The sequence below is a fragment of the Ailuropoda melanoleuca genome, chromosome 8 (genome assembly GCF_002007445.2).
Source record: "Ailuropoda melanoleuca isolate Jingjing chromosome 8, ASM200744v2, whole genome shotgun sequence".
Classification (NCBI taxonomy): domain Eukaryota; kingdom Metazoa; phylum Chordata; class Mammalia; order Carnivora; family Ursidae; genus Ailuropoda; species Ailuropoda melanoleuca.
Genome location: NC_048225.1, coordinates 102434733 through 102450752, shown reverse-complemented (window position 1 = coordinate 102450752; position 16020 = coordinate 102434733). Strand labels below are relative to the sequence as shown.

The 16020-nt window shown below is 51.7% G+C and overlaps 1 long non-coding RNA gene across 1 annotated transcript; it reads left to right on the top strand.

Annotated features, from left to right (window-relative positions):
- The first annotated feature begins 8897 nt into the window (after positions 1 to 8897).
- On the top strand, positions 8898 to 14156 carry LOC109490585. Its single transcript, XR_002143912.2, has 4 exons — positions 8898 to 9164; positions 9529 to 9636; positions 11535 to 11658; positions 13405 to 14156. It is a non-coding gene; the product is annotated as an uncharacterized LOC109490585 (long non-coding RNA).
- The last annotated feature ends 1864 nt before the right edge of the window (positions 14157 to 16020 follow it).

The following is a 16020-nucleotide window of genomic DNA, read 5'->3' as shown; positions in this document are numbered from 1 at the left end:
TCAGCCAGACAGCAATGTATTCTCTGAAGAGGTGGGATATCTCTATGGGACCAGGATCAGCCCCTGGCAAGACCATTGAGCAGCACCCAGCCCAGCCCTCACCGGAAGGGTAGGGCCTGTGCTCTTGGCTTGAATCTACCTGTTTCGATTTCTCAGACATTCAATTCTAGCGTATAACTCAGGATGGGTCTCTATTTTTTTTTTTTTTTTTTAGGCACCAGTGAGCCTTGGGGCTACCTGGATGTGTACCCTGTGGCCTTGCTTTGGGTTCAAGGGACAAGTTAGTTTCTTTCTTTCTTTCCTTCTTTTTTTTTTTTTAATTTTTTTTATTTTATACGTCTATTTGAGAGAGACAGAGGGAGAGTGAGAGGGAGAAGCAGACTCCCTGAGGAACAGAGAGCCTGACATGGGACTCGATCCCGGTACCCCAAGATCATGACCTGAGCCAAAGGCAGATGCCCAACTGACTGAGCCACCCAGGCGGCCGGGGCAAGTTTTTTGCTATTAACCTAGGAACCGATTCCCAACACCTGTGAGTCTTGCTGGACTGATCCCTGGGAGGTGTTTAGTGTCCTAGGGCATGCTCATTAGCACAGCGCTCAGATCCATAGACTTTGACCCCTACCGTGAAGCGGGCCTTTAGGAGGGGTTGTGGACCTATGCAAATTGTCAATCCCAGGCAACTGAATGGGTCTCTTTCTGAAGGTCAAGGACTTAAGTGCTTGGTTTAGAGGTGGAGTTAAGGTGTAGTAGGAAGGGAAGGAGGTTAGGAAAACCCGGCCATTGCCTATTCAGGGACCTGGACCAGTCTATGTTCAGCAAGTACGTCCAGCCTGCTCTACTGGTATCTTCACCCAGAAACCAAGAGCTGATATTTTCTTTCCTCTTCCTTTCCCTGCTTTTTCCCTCACCGGACACATGAATTCATACATACTAGCAGTTCTTCCTCTGTGGGTTCAAACCACTAAGTACAGAGACCCCCTCCTCACCCTACAGGTGTCCCAGGCATTAGGAAGGAGAATGGCCAACAAGGGTTGGACACCTAACCCTGAGGCTCTCCTGCGGGGAGATAGCAGATAGGGTGAGTCAGTTACAAATGGGCGGAGCAAGCCGGATAATTTATTTGGATAAACTTGCAGCTGCCATCACCTTCTCCGTGGCCCCAAACTAGAAGAGGTATAAGTCACGTTCTCTTTTCTCACTTCTTATCCCTTTTTTGTGTGTATTTTCGAAATAAGCAGGAAGAGTCTTTTGTTAAGTCTGTGTCTGGACTCAGCCCCTCTCCCCCAACACCCACCGCAGAGGCCCAGATAGAGGCCTGTCCCTGGGCCCCCAGGGAGAGGCTTGGCCTGGGTTCCTTTCCAACTATGGAGTCCTTGGTGGGGTAATGATGGAGAAGCACAGAAATTCTTGCCTTGGGAGTTGTGGTCTGAAACTGAAAGCATTCAGTGTCTTCACAAGTCCTCTACTTAGAGCATGAAGTGAAAGGAAGCATTACCCTGGCTGGGCTGGGATGCTCGTGAAGGTGTTTTTACCGGAGTTGGCCACAGGTGCGTCCTGGCCCTGGCCGCAGCTGGTCTAAACCCAGATGGCTTCCTGCAGGCACCACCACCTTCCCTTTGTAACTGACCCAGGACCCGGGAGCCCGCTGGGAAGCTGGCTCTGTGGAGTCCTTGGAGAGGAGGGTAGTTATCCTGCTGGTGATCCAGAACAGGACACTCAAAGCATTAGCCTCAACGACAGGGAAGATTAGAGCATCTCTACAGCAGCTAGCCCTTATGAGAAGCTTAACAAAAAACTCCCAAGGCCTTGGCTTTTTCTTTCTGGTGCAGATTTTCACTAATGTCTAGGATTCAGGCTGTTCCTCACCTATCCCGAGCTTTGCCTGAGACACATGACACCAGAGCCTTTAGACTTGACTGCTCCGAGGTGTGACCTTGTTTCCTTTTGGCTGTGTTAGCAGGTGCCTGCCAGTTCTAGGGTGAAAGGCAGGGTCCTGGGCTGTGACTGCTTCTTTTTGAAGATTATTGACTAGTCTTGCTGTTCTTGCCTTTTGCCTGCATCCCCCCTTCTCCCGCCTTCCAAACTCCCCAGGGCTTCCAGTCCCTCGGCCTTTCGGAGACCTGTGATGGGAGCCCTCTTCTTGTAAGCACTGGGTGTCGTGCATTAGTCCTCCTGCCTGCAGCGAGGAACCGATCTGCTGGCTCCTTCTGTCTTCCCTCTTCCTTAAAGCTCAAACTGGGATGAGAAATGTGCAGGGCGCGCCTAGAGGACACGGGAATCCCCGGCTCCTCCTTCCGGGAGGACTGGCACTTTGAGCCAGATACTGAAGGTGGGTTGGGGTGGAGAGAGGGCTGGCTGCTCCAGGCAGAGACTGGCAGAAGAAAAGATACGGGAAGCACAGGTATGTTCTTTTCAGGTGGCTGAGTTTCAAATGGAAGAAGGGGGATTTAGAGAAAAAGCTACTGAGCTAAATAACCTTGGTTTTGCCTTATCTTTCTCAAATATTTATTGAGCGCCTACTATGTGGCACGGTTTATTCTGGATGCTAGAGGGAACCAATGAGGCCACAAGGGAGTCTGAATTTTCTCCTGTATAAGATCTTCAGTGGCTGTCAAGTGCCAGCATCCAGGGTCACCTGTCCTTAAAGCAATGGTTCTCAACCTAGGGTGATGTTGCGAGACAGCGTTGGTCGTCACACCTGCAGAGGGAGGGTTCTGGCGTGCGGTGGGTAAGGGCAGGGATGCCGCTGCTCAGCATAGCCTACAAAACTCAGGACAGACCTCCCCTCCACGGCAAATTGTTCTACCCCAAAATGTCAGTGGTGCTGAGATGGAAAACCTTGCCTTAAAGGATTGCTTGGCAGTTGCGGGAAGGGTTGGTTCCCAATCAGAGCGCAGTGGAGGGAGAGAGGCAGTTGCAGTCATCAGGTGATGGATGATGCTTCAACCAGAGCAGGGAGACGGGGAAGAGAAGGGGTTGGAATCACAGTATTTAGTGAACAGCTGATGCGGCCCGTGGAGAGAGTTGCGGGTGACTGGATTTCTGCCTCGGGCCACATGAGACGCTGTCCCTCTGTGTTATTCTATTTGGATTTGGAGATGACTTCAGCTTTAAACACTATATTCGTCTTCTAAGGCTGCCATAAACAAAGGACCACAGACTGCGGGGCTCACACAACAGAAATTAACTTTCTCACAATTCCGGAGGCTGGAAGTCTAAGATGAAGGTGTTGTCGGGGCTGGTTTCTTCGGAGGCTTCTCCTCGCTTTACAGATGGCCATCCTCTTCCTGTGTCCTCACATGGTCTTCCCTCCGTGCCCGTCTGTGTCCTCATTTCCTCTTCTTCCGAGGACACCGGTCATCTAGGACTCACCCGTATGACTTTATCTTCATGACCTCTCGAAAGGTCCTATCCTCCATACAGTTCCGCTCTGAGGTGTATGAGCATATGAATTTTGGGGGCACAGTTCAGCCCCTCACAGACTGTTGAGCTTGAGTTCCCTGGGGGCCAACCAGAGCTCACTGAGCACCAGGAGATGCTGCTCTGAAACTCAGGAAGTCAGACTTGAGGGTCAGGGCGCGAGATTGCCCGTGGAGAATACTGATGGACAGAGGAGACACCCCAGACAGCGCTGCTGCCCACGGGGGTGGAGAGACCACCCAGCCCAGGGGAGAGGACAGTCACAGAAGGTGAGGGTACAGGCTGGGTTTTTAGCCCTCGATACTGGACTCAGACACAGCAGTGCCGGAGGCAGGTGGGCACTGGTACGGATACGTCTGTAGATGGGAGGCTGGAATTCCTGGCTTCTATTTTCTATTTTTAAGATATATATATTTATTTATTTATTTATTTGAGAGAGAGTGTGCGCACAAGCAGGGGGAGGGGCAGAGGGAGAAGCAGACTCCCCACTGAGCAGGGACCCCGATGCGGGCTCGATCCCAGGACCCTGGGATCCTGACTTAACCAACTGAGCCACCCAGGTGCCCCTATTTTTTGTTTAAAGTAGAAGAATTCATTTTTGATTCACTCACATGAATGGCAAGAAAAGAATTAGACACTGTTCATGACTTTGATCTTCTGGGGGAATGGGAAGAAGCCTCTAAGTGGAGAGAGAACAGCAGATAGAGAGCAGCACCCCTGCTCTCTGCCCAGTGAATCTGACAATGATCGGTGCGTCCAGCAGCAGACATTGCCTCACCTGCTCTGAGCCCTCAGAGTCCTAGACCCTCAATACAGCCACGACCCAGGGGTCTCTGGCCCCGGGGGCCACCTGAGCCTAAGCATAGAAGGGAAGAAACACGAAGAGGAATCTATGTGAACAGATCGCAATATGTGACAAAGAAGAGTAGGAATGTGAATAAAGTTCAGAATCTAGTCTGTGGGGTTGATGACTGACTGGGTTTTGAAGGCTGAATAGGAGTTGGCCGGGAAGGAACAGCATCATATCTTGGAACTACCACAGCTAGCTTTCTGCCACCAGGGCTGATGGTTCAGGGCAGAATGGTGGGAAACAGGTGAAAATTCAACAGGAGCAGGCTATGTCTTCACAGAACAGCTATCCCGACCCAAATAGGTCCCTGTAAAGGGTGAGAAGAAAGGACTCTTCTTGTGCCTGAGCCTTCGAGGGCTGTGTTTTGGTCACTCCCCACATAGTGCGGGCCCCTGGTACACGTTTGGGTACTAAGCAAGGGCGAAGGACTCCAGTGTGAGGAAGGTGGGAGTTGGAGTGCCCCGTTAGGGACAGGAAGGTGGTGACCACCTAAGACCTCAGAAGTCTGGGTGTTAAGGTTTAAGGGATGGCTGTAAATGTTGCTGACTGCCTATATCCCTGGCCCCTTAGTTCCCACTTCACAGTGAGCCTGGCTTATTCTCACTAGGGAGAAGGAACAAAGTTGGAAACAAAACTGGCACAGAGCTCTGGGCCCCAGCCTCAAGCAGACTGCTTTTGCGACTTCCTGGGACATTCTGACCCCCGCTGAGGAGCAGGTGGGTGCTCTGGATGCTGGCTCGGCCATGGACTCGAACACCTGCTCAGGAAGACCTGGCAGGACTCCGCCGAGGTGGCAGTGTGGGATTCCCTCAATGACAGGAAGAGTGGGAGAGTCTGCAACCAGCACTGCTTCCTCTCCCCTCTTTAGCCTTCAAGAGGCAAGGCCATGCAGCATAGGCTGGGAAAAGAGATGACTCACCTCTCAGAGGAGGGGTGGAGACCTCGTCAAGTCTCCTTAGTTGAGGGACATGGACCAGATGTCCTGTTAAGGACCCTTCCCGTGTCTATGGGCAAGGACACAGAACCTAGGCAGCGAGGAAGAAAGCCAGGGATGGGGGTGTCCCAGGGGTAGGCACACCCCCCCACACACACACACACACTCTTTCTTGCTGATCTAGAGTCTGGCTCTTCCCATCAAGTCTGAGCAGGCTCCCCGCCCCGGGCAGGCTCCTTGGAAGGCTGTGGCTTGCCTCTTCTGGGAGGGGCTGCTTTTCGACGATCACATCCAAAGTCAGCAGGCGAGTCCCATGCAGGATTTCCTGCAGCAGCAGCTAAGGGGAAACAGCAGACCCTGGCCCATTTTGTCACCTTTTCTAACGAGCAGCTTACCAGGGATTAGTCCCCATCCCCAATGGCCCAATGGGGGATGGGTCCCCTGGAGTGGATTTCATAAGCCCTAAGCACAAGTCATGTCTAATTGCTATATTTAAGACTGCAGAGGTGTGAGGGGCAGTGTGCAAATCCATTCAGCTGGCTTTAAAAAGCACAGAGCAGCTTAACTCATGATTAAGAGCACAGACTGCAGCCGGAATGCCTGGATTTTAATCCCAGCTCTGCCACTTAATCTCTGTGTGGCCTTTGTCACGTTACTGGGCCTCCGTTTCCTCATCCATAGAATGAGCCTGAAACAACAGACCCTATAAAATCTACAGTGCTTAGAAGAGGGTCTAGGACACAGCAAGTGTTCATGGGTGCTCACTCCTGTCAATATGGTGGTTAGCGTCACCTACTGGAGGGGGAAGAAGGCGACTTTCTGTATTGGTCTGAGCGTCTTCTCTTCCATCGCTGTTCTCCGTATATAATTCTCTGTTCCTATTCTAAGTAATCACTTCTTTGTCTTCCCTGATGCTCTTCCTTCCCCCCAAATTAAGTTCTTTTGAAGATACTCGTTCTCAGTGGTTAATTATTCCAATTTTCCTTTCAGCCAAGACCTCTCACTACTTGCATTCCTCCTCTCCCCAAGTCCCAGTGTTTTGGAGCCCACACAATTGGCTCTGTGCACCCAAGCTCTGGCTGTAGGCCCACCCACACAAAGCACCCCTCAGTACCTCTCTGCCTCCTCCCCTACTCGCGCGTGCTCGCAGCCAGAACCTCAGAGTCTCACCCGTGCTCTCAGAAGCTTCTAGGTAGGTCAGAGGGTGCCATTCATTATATACAAGCAGAACTTTGTCCTAATTCCCAGCCACTCGGGCAGTAGGGAGACCCAAATATTTTATCGGAGCGATAGGCAGGCATTGGCTTTGGCAGAAGGGCTTCCAACAGGAAGAATCCAGTATTAATTGTGAAGGCCTGTGTTTGAGCCTCGTTACTGTGCTCTCCTTCCATCTTAAACAAGCCACCCCAAACTTCAGTGGCTTAAACCAACCATTTCTTTGCTCATGATTCTGTAATTCGGGCAAAGCTTGGTGGCGGTGGCTCACCCTTGCTCCGTGGGGTTGGCTAGGGCAACCCAAGATCCCAAGACGGCCTCACTCACACATCCGATGCCTTAGCTGAGGTGACAGATGTCTGGGGGTGGCCCTTTCTCTCCTCCAAGTTTCTCATCCAGCAGTGTAGTCAGGCATGACATAGTCGCCAGCTTCCAGAGCATGAAGATAGAAGCTCAGAGGACTCTGATGACCTAGGCCGTAAGGCCCAGCTTCAATGGGAGGTGGTACGGGTTGACTTGTGGCCCTTACCCACTCAGAATCATACGTTGAAGCTCTAACTTTCAGCTTTTCAGAATGTGGCCTTAACTGGAAAGTCCTACTGGAGCAGGGTGGACCCCTACCCCGATATGACTGGTGTCCTTATTAAAGGAGGAATTTGGACGTGTCCACAAGGAGAATGCCATGTGGAGATTGGAGTAATGCTCTTACACCTGTCAGGTACTAGGAAAGAGCCCTGGGACAGAGACCGCCCTAGTGGGCGCAGAGGAAACATGGCCCCAACTGCACCTTGATCTCGGACTTCTAGCCTCCAGAGCCGTGAGACAGCTTTCTGTTGTCTTAAGCACCCAGTTTGTGGTCCTTTGTTACAACAGCCAGGCAAACTAATCCCGAAGGGAAATGAAGTCTCCCTCTTGGTGGGGAGGCAGACCTGCATGTACAGGGATGGGGGAATTGTGGCTGTCCTTGCAGACCATGTGCTCCAAGACCACCCAAGAGTGGACAGACTAAAGAAGCCCAGGTTCTAGACCTGACCGCCAGAACTTGCTGGGTAATGTTGGGGAAGCCGCGTAGCTCTCCCTCCCTTTCCCCAGACACCAAGGACAAGCTTAGTTAAGATGGCGTTTTTGACTGTTGCCAGCTTTAAAACTTTGTGCCTTCCTAAGAGTTCTTTTGTAGCCTGGATCAGTATTCACTGAAGGCTTATAAACTTGATTGCTGGTCACCACCACCCCCACTCTCAGTTTCTAATTCAATAGGTCCTGGTGGGGCCCGAGAATTTGCATTTCTGAGAAGTTTCCAGGTGATGCTGCTTCCAGACCACACTTTTAGGGGACCATTGGCAGGCAGTGGTTCCCAGCCCAGTCTGCACGTTAGAATCACCGGCGGGGGGTGGGGGGAGCTTTCACAAACACTGATGCCAGGGCTCTACCCTGGCTTCTATTGAACTGCTCTTGGATCCATGCTCTGGGATTTTTCTAGAAATCTCAGGTTAAGCGAAAGTGCAGCTGGAGTTGAGAGCCAGCACTCAAGGGCCCCAGACTTTCACAGAAACAGTTACAACAAAGCCATCAATGCATACTTTTAAGAAAAACTGTTCCTCAATCTGACCTGCATGGCCCAACAAAGTACAGCTTTCAACGAAGAAAAACATGACATGTTCCCTCACTTCCTGAGGCTAAGGAATTTGACTTTTAAGCTCCTGTCACCCCCCTGGAACACTGTGTAACTGTCTCTGGTCCCATCATCCCTCTCAGGACCAACATAGTGCCACTGGCCAAGAAAGAGGTGGGAATTCAGTCGAGGAATCCCTCGTTTCTATGTCCCTGCCTCAAACCTCAGCACGGACTTGTGGAGGCTCTCGGCCTTAGCAGGTAAAGCTCCCCAGGTGCCTCCAGTAACTTGTTGAACTTGAGTCGAAATGACCTCAACCTATTGAGCGCCTACTCTGCCCCTGACCTTGACCGAGCAAGCACACAGTCGGGAAGGCTCTGGGCTCATGGGCTTCCCCTCTCTATGCTCCAGTGACCTCAGACGGAAGGTATACTGTTTCCGTCGCACTGAGCTGAAGTGACACGGCATGGAAAGTGCTCACCACGGGGTCAGACACACAGTCGTTTGTTACCTCCTGATTCCAGCCATTCTGGGAAGTCGCATCCCTGTTTTGCAGATGAGGAAACTGTTGCCAAAATGGAATGCTCCAAGGTCTAAAGCTAGGACGGCATGGCTGGGACCTGGACCCGAGCCCCCTTGCTGGGAGAGGCCCCGCTCCTTGGTTGGCAGACAAGGATGGGAGCAGCTGGAGGTTTGCGGACAGGTGAACCTCATCATCCACAGAACAGCCCCCACCTGGCACGGAGGCGACAGAGTGAACAGGACAAGTTCTGCTGGGGTCAGGAAAGGGAGCGAAGAGGGAAGAAGTGACCAGAAGTTCTAGTTTGGGTAGGAAGGAATGGGGGGGGGTGTCAGACCAGCCCTCCCATTTCTTCTTTTTGCTGGGCCCGCTCTGTCTTGGGGGGTAGGAAGGCGGCGGCGATGATGTGACTGCCGCAGACTTCAGGCTAAGGGAAGCTGCCGCAGATTCTAGAACTCTACAGCTTTTTCTCTCAACAGATAATAAAATGGCTACTTTGTACGGTGAAGCCTTGGGATACGGCGGTGAACAAACAGCGAGCGGGGCTGTGAGGAAGCCCCTGCCCTAGGAGCGGTGACAGACCTTCAACACCCCCCAGCTCCGGCTAGAGGTACGCAAGGAGGCCTGGCCCCGCGGGGGTGGGCAGGGGGGCCCCTCCGAGGACCCCTCCCTGAAGCGGATGACAGAGTTAGCCAGACAGAGGAGGTCGAGGCCTGGAGACAGCCCATGGGGAAGCCGCAGGTCTAGCATGAGGTCAGGCCCATAGAAAGAACTGCAGGAACCGCGCAGCTGAGTAGTGGGAGATGAGATCAGTGAGGCAATTGTGGGCAAGTGTTAAAAAACAGGTTTACACCAAGAGCTGTGGAGAAGCCCCTGGAGGGACGGTAAGAGGTAATGTCATGACCCAACGTGTTGTATTCCTTGCCTAAAAATTCTGAGCCCTCACACATGCTAATCTCATTTGACTCCCACAGCAACCCTGTGAGGATAATACCTTCATTGACAGATAAGAACACCGGATCACAGTGGTCAAGTGTCTGAGTTCACAGATCTGTCCCACCCCTTTCACCTTCCGGGACCAGGTAGACACGGCCTATGCCCAAGTGGGCTGATGGGAGGTTTGATGAAGCCTGGGGGAGGGGCAGGGAGCCTGGTTGGCCTTCTGGTCTCAGCCCTGTTGGGGATAATACCGCTCCCTGGGTCCAGGACTTCTAAAGCAGCCCAACCAGAAGGAGGAGAATCATGCCCTGAGGTGTCTCGGTGGGAAAATCTGCCCCTCCCCACCCACCCAGGGCTGGGCAGACAACAGAAAGGAAACGTCCTACCTGCCTGGGCGGGTCTGAGGCTCAAAGGGAGAGAGGAGGAGCTCAGACCCTGTTGGGGAGCTGATTCCACCCCAAGGGAAGTGTCAGCAGGGAGAAACTTCACAAGTTCAAAGGAGCAGGCCCTTGGGAGTGAGTGTGCCGCCTGTGGTCCTCTAGGGCTGGGGGTGGGGAGGAAGCGCACGGGGCTGGTCCCAGCCTGCGTGTTAGGCACCTCTGCGTCCTAAAGCGAAGGGAGGCGTACACTGAGGTGCTCTGAGCGCCCACTGTCTGCTCAGGGTGGGGAATGACCTTTTAGGATCTCAGCTAGTTGACAGAGCTGCCCTGAAGCCCATGTTTGGGTGACCCCAAGCCTGTGGGCTTCCCATTGAACCGCATTAACCGGGCAAACAGTTTACTTATTCCCAGGGAGAGCCTCAAAGGCTTCCAGCAGGATGTGAGATTGGCCGAGCCCCTCACCTCTCACTGAGTGCTTAGCGCTCAGTGCGAACTCAGTAAAGGCCTGGACGAATGAGAAACCTGGCGGGAGAGGCCCCGCTGCTGAGTCCTGGAGCTCAGGATGGGGCCGAGGGGCCCACGGGCTGGCGGGCTGGCGGGCTTCTCCTGTACCATCCCGGGGTGGTGGGGGTCAAGGCTCCTCTGTCTCCCCTGGGCGCCAGAGGCTGTGCTGCGGGGCCGGGGCTTGGTAGCAGGAATCTGCCACCAAAGACAAACGCCATCCCCTAAAAGGCAATTCGGAGCAGCTGCTTTGGATAAAGGATGTGGCAGGCGTAAAGGGAGGAAAAGAGGCCAGCGAGGGAGGCAGCGTGGAGTGACCTGGGGGAGCCCAGGAGGGATTGGTGCGGGCGGGGGGGAGGTTTGTGCTCCCGCTTCCCTTGGCTTCGTACACACCTGCCCCACAGCCCCACTGCATGACCAAGGTCCCGGGAAGAGAGGACCCGCCTTGCGCGGGGTGGGTGGGCGGCACCCGCTNCTGGGTGCTGCAGGCAGCTCGGTGGTGACTTCCGTGAAGTTTCTGGGCAGCCTTGTCCCTCAGGCCCCCGAGAGGCGGGGACCAACCCAGCACGGCCACCTTTGGCTGCATTCCTACCCCAAGGGTCTCAGCCAGGGGCTGAATTGTGGCAATCCCGTGGGAACCCTGCAAACCCCAGATAACCTGTCTCTCTCATTTATATTTATGTATTTTAATCTGTAAAACAGGGATTGCTCCTACAGTTTCTGAAGATTAAATCAGATAAGGTATTCCTTCCTATGAGCTTTATGAATTACAGTGACTTTAAAAAGTAAGGGGATTATTCACTCATTCAACAAACACCCACAGAGTTTGGGCAATGGATTGGGAGGTTAAGCAGGAACTCACTGTCCAGACAAATCCAACTCAAATTGCCCTGGGAGCTCTTTGAAAGGGCCGCTGAGCTGGGTCTTGCCAAAGCTCTTGCCAAAGCGGCAGGGGTTGGCCATGCAGAGAGGGAGGGATTCCAGACGGGGTGGGTGTGTGTGGGCGACAGGGAGCCAAGGCACACTTGATGGGAACTACACAATCTTTTTGCCTATTTTTCTTTGGGTAATTCTAGCAACGCCTAACGCTCACCCGGTGCTTACTAAGTACCCACAATATTCTAAGTGCTTCATGTATTTCTCACCCTTAATTCTCACAGCCCTGCCCTTTATTACCCCCATTGTACCTGGTGAGAAAACCAAGTTGTTCTGCCGCAAACGACAGCTGAGCTTTGGACCCTGTTAGGCTGACTCTCAAAGCTGCAGCTGACTCTCCTACTCACCGTAAGACCTACTTTTTTTTTTTTTTAAGATTTTATTTATTTTTTTGTCAGAGAGAGAGAGTGAGAGAGAGAGCGTGCACGCGAGCATGGGCAAGGGGAGGGGCAGAGGGAGAAGCAGGCTGCGAGCTGAGCGAAGAGCCCAATGTGGGACTTGATCCTAGGACCCTGGGATCATGACCTGAGCCGAAGGTAGACTCTTCACTGACTGAGCCACCCAGGTGCCCCCATAAGACCTCCTTTTTAAGAAGCCCCCTTACTTCTTTCAACCCTCCAAAACATCCTGTTAAAGCGGCATTTCCTTTCCTTAAGAATGTCACCCTTCACCCCTTAAGAACGCCTGGCTGGCTCTGTCCTAGAGCATGGGACCCTTGATCTCAGGGTCATGAGTTTGAGCCCCATGATGGGTGTAGAGATTAAGTTTTTATTTATTTTTTTTTTAAAGATTTTATTTATTTATTTGACAGAGATAGAAACAGCCAGCGAGAGAGGGAACACAAGCAGGGGGAGTGGGAGAGGAAGAAGCAGGCTCATAGCAGAGGAGCCTGATGTNCGCCTGGCTGGCTCTGTCCTAGAGCATGGGACCCTTGATCTCAGGGTCATGAGTTTGAGCCCCATGATGGGTGTAGAGATTAAGTTTTTAAAAAAAAAATTTTTTTGTAATGTCACTCTTCATCTTCCACTCATGCAAAATCCCAATTCCTTTAACTTTTTTAAGAGGGTTTCTGGCTTGAGAGAGGCCAGAGTAAGGTTAGCAGGACATGGAAAGAAGACTCGGAGGGATGTATTTAGGAAGGGACTGGGGCCTAGAACGAACTCAAAATCTGACCTAAAGCTCTGTACCCCACTGTTCCCAAAAAGCCCCGCAAGAAGNGTTTTTAAAAAAAAAAAAAAATTTTTTTTAATGTCACTCTTCATCTTCCACTCATGCAAAATCCCAATTCCTTTAACTTTTTTAAGAGGGTTTCTGGCTTGAGAGAGGCCAGAGTAAGGTTAGCAGGACATGGAAAGAAGACTCGGAGGGATGTATTTAGGAAGGGACTGGGGCCTAGAACGAACTCAAAATCTGACCTAAAGCTCTGCACCCCACTGTTCCCAAAAAGCCCCGCAAGAAGTTAGAAAGCAAGAGCAGAATGTGGGCTCAGAGAAGCGTCTTGCTTTCTCATAGCCAAGGCTGATCCCTTACAGAGTTCACGTCCCCCAAAGGAAAATTAAGGCAACTTTGATCAGTGCCTTTCTTGGCTTCCCCTGCCCTAACCCTCACTTGAAACAGGGAGCAGAGCGTCCACTTTAAGAGACAATATGGGGCGCCTGGGTGCTCAGTCGGTTAAGCACCTTCGGCTCAGGTCATGATCCCAGGGTCCTTCTCTCTCCCCTTCCCCCTTGCTCTTGCTTTCGCTTTCTCTCTCTCTCTCTCAAATAAATAAATAAATAAAAAGCTTTTTTTAAAAATTAGGAAGAAAAAGAGAGAGACAAAGAATGTTCCAGAGAAGGAGGTGGTGGGGAAGGTAGGCCTATAAGAAGGCTCAGTCAGACACATGGCAGCCATGAGCCCCACACCCTCCAAACCTTTGCCTGGACTTCTCTTTAAAAAGAGGTCTGAGGAAGCACATCATTCTCCGTACTCACCACCAGAGCCCCTGTAATCATTCGCCAGTGATGTGGGTTGCTTTCTTTCCTAACTGCGTTTCATCCGTTTCATCCGCCAACTCCATAATGACTCACCTCCTCATTTACCTTCACCATTCAGCTACTTCAAGGGAAGACCCCACAAGCCAGCGCACGGGAAAGGAGGCCAGTCTCGGGAAGCTGGCACGCCCACTGTGGGGTCTGCGACTCTGACCCACGTTGCCCTCCTCAGCTCGCTCGGTCACACCCAGCCAGGACCTGGTCTGAGCTACACCCTAAATCCCAAACTTCAGTAATCTCTTTAGGCTCCTCACCCTGTGGATGCCCTAATCCTTAGTGACAGGGCTTCCTTTTGAACTCTAGCACTCACTGTAAATCACTAGATGGCTTATCCTAAATGGCGTGGTTCTTCAGGAGAACATTAAGCCCCACACAGGGTGGGGGAGTCAACGGGAGGACGATGTCAGCCTCTGAAAGCGGAGCTAATACGTGGGGCAGATCAATTCAGCCATCTGCCGACTAATCCCCGCTCAAAGACAGTTTGCGCTACTGATAGAGACCAGGGTGTGTCCTGAGAAGCCATCTAAGTGACCGGCGCTTCTGAAGCCACAGTGATCGCCAGAGAGTATCTAAGAGCGTCGTCACCTATCACGGGCGGGCGCTGAAACCTGAACTACGACTGGTTACCTGGGAAAGCCTCCCCAGAGCAGAGCAGAGCAGAGTGGTCGCTCATTGGGTTCTAAAATTGTGTTCTTAGGGGCGCCTGGGTGGCTCATTTGGTCAAGTGTCTGCATTCGGCTCAGGTCATGATCCTGGGTCCTGGGATCGAGCCCCTCATTGGGCTCCCTGCTCAGCGGGGAATCTGCTTCTCCCTCTCCCTCTACCTGCCACTCCTCCTGCTTGTGCCCCCTCCCTCGCTCTCTGTCAAATAAATAAATAAAATATTTTAAAAATAATAAAATAAAATTGTGGTTTTATATATTTTGAATTAGTTGCCAGCATTTTAAAAATTGAGAGGTCTCAGGGCTTAGTGCGTTGAACATGAAACTCGATCTCAGGGTCATGAGATCGAGCCCCACATTGGGTCTAGAGCTTACTTTAAAACTTTTAGGGGCGCCTGGGTGGCTCAGTCCTTAAGCATCTGCCTTCAGCTCAGGTCATGATCTAAATCGAAATCCAAATCGGGCTCCTTGCTCAGTGGGAGCCTGCTTCTCCCTCCCCCTCTGCCTGCTGCTCCCCCTACTTGTGCGCATGCGCTCTCTCTCTCTGTCAAATAAATAAAATCTTTTAAAAAAAAAACTTTAAAAAAATAAAAATAAAAAATTGAGCAGTCTAACATAAACATCGGGATTCCCGCTTCTCCTGAGAAATCTCCTGACCTGGCAACACAGGGCGCACGTTCCCACAAGGCACCGTAAAGCTCCCGTAACGCTGAGCAGCCCTTCACGTGGGGGTGCAGACCCCCAGGCCACGGGTCTCACCACTTTCCACTGTCTCCCAGACACAGAGGCTGAGGACCAGGTGACAGTTATGACAACACAGGCTTTGCTTCCCCCACCTATGTTACCTCAGGGCTGCAGTGACACATGAATAAGGCCCAGCCACTGTCCCGGGAGAGGGTACCCTGATCAGATCTTAGTCCCCTTGCTTGACTTATTCACTTACACCTTTCTACCTGGAATACCCTTCCCTCCACTTCCCTGCCTGAGAAATGTCTCATCCGTTCAGCCATCCGTTCAGCCATCCCCTAATGGCTCCAGGCACAGTCACTCCCTCTCCCCACTGTGCCCCCTGAATTCTGTATTTTAGTTGTCCCTCTCACTACACCAAGAGCCCTTTAAGCCAGAGTCTACGCCTCTTGCCTCCTACCCCGATGCCCAGGGCCTGACAGAGAATGCTCCTTGGCTCGTGGAGGTCACTCTGTGGAAGAGTCTGAACGCGAGCTGAAGTGATAGTCTACACTGGGGAGGATAGGAAAACAGAAAATCACAGAGGTTAAAGCACTTGGGTGGAGAATGAGCAGGATTTGGTAAAAGCATTTTAAACAAACAACTCCAGGTTGATGCAAGGGCTTCATGGGCCGTTTTTTAAAAACGCTGTTTTAAGATTTTGAGTTTATGTCTGTAGGGTAACCATGGCCAGAAATAGACATGTCTGGAAGGGGGTACTGGCTTTTGGAACAAGCTGAAGAATTTGGTTTTAGACATGTTGAGCTCTAGATGACAGTAGAAGAGCCAAGTGGGGGGCACCCATCATCAGAGAAGACACTGAGGCTCAGATTGGAGACCTCAGGCTGCTGCTGACTTAGGTAGCACCTGAAAGCTCCGTCAGGTGACTCTGAGCATGACCGAGAAATTGGAGAAAGAAGATAGAGATGACGAAGGGTAAAGGGCCTTGGAATATTCCCTTTAGGGATGGGTGGAGGAGACAGTGTCAGTGACAGGGATCACCAGTCAGAGAGGCATGTGGAAGTATAGATTGGTGTAGGATTTGTGGAAGAAAGGTGGGAAAGAGAAGGGAAGAGGGGAGAAAGAAAAGGGAAGTGGGAAGTGTCATTTATTAAGTATCTATCATATGCCAGGTGCTGAGATAGACACCTGTTCATTTTCTCGTTTCATTCTAATTGGATTCTCCATCTTGACGCCCTTCAGAGCGTTCTGAACAGGATGTCCATAATGATCTTTCCAAAGCACAGCACAGGTCGTGTTGCTCTCCTGCTTAAAACTGTTGCATCGGG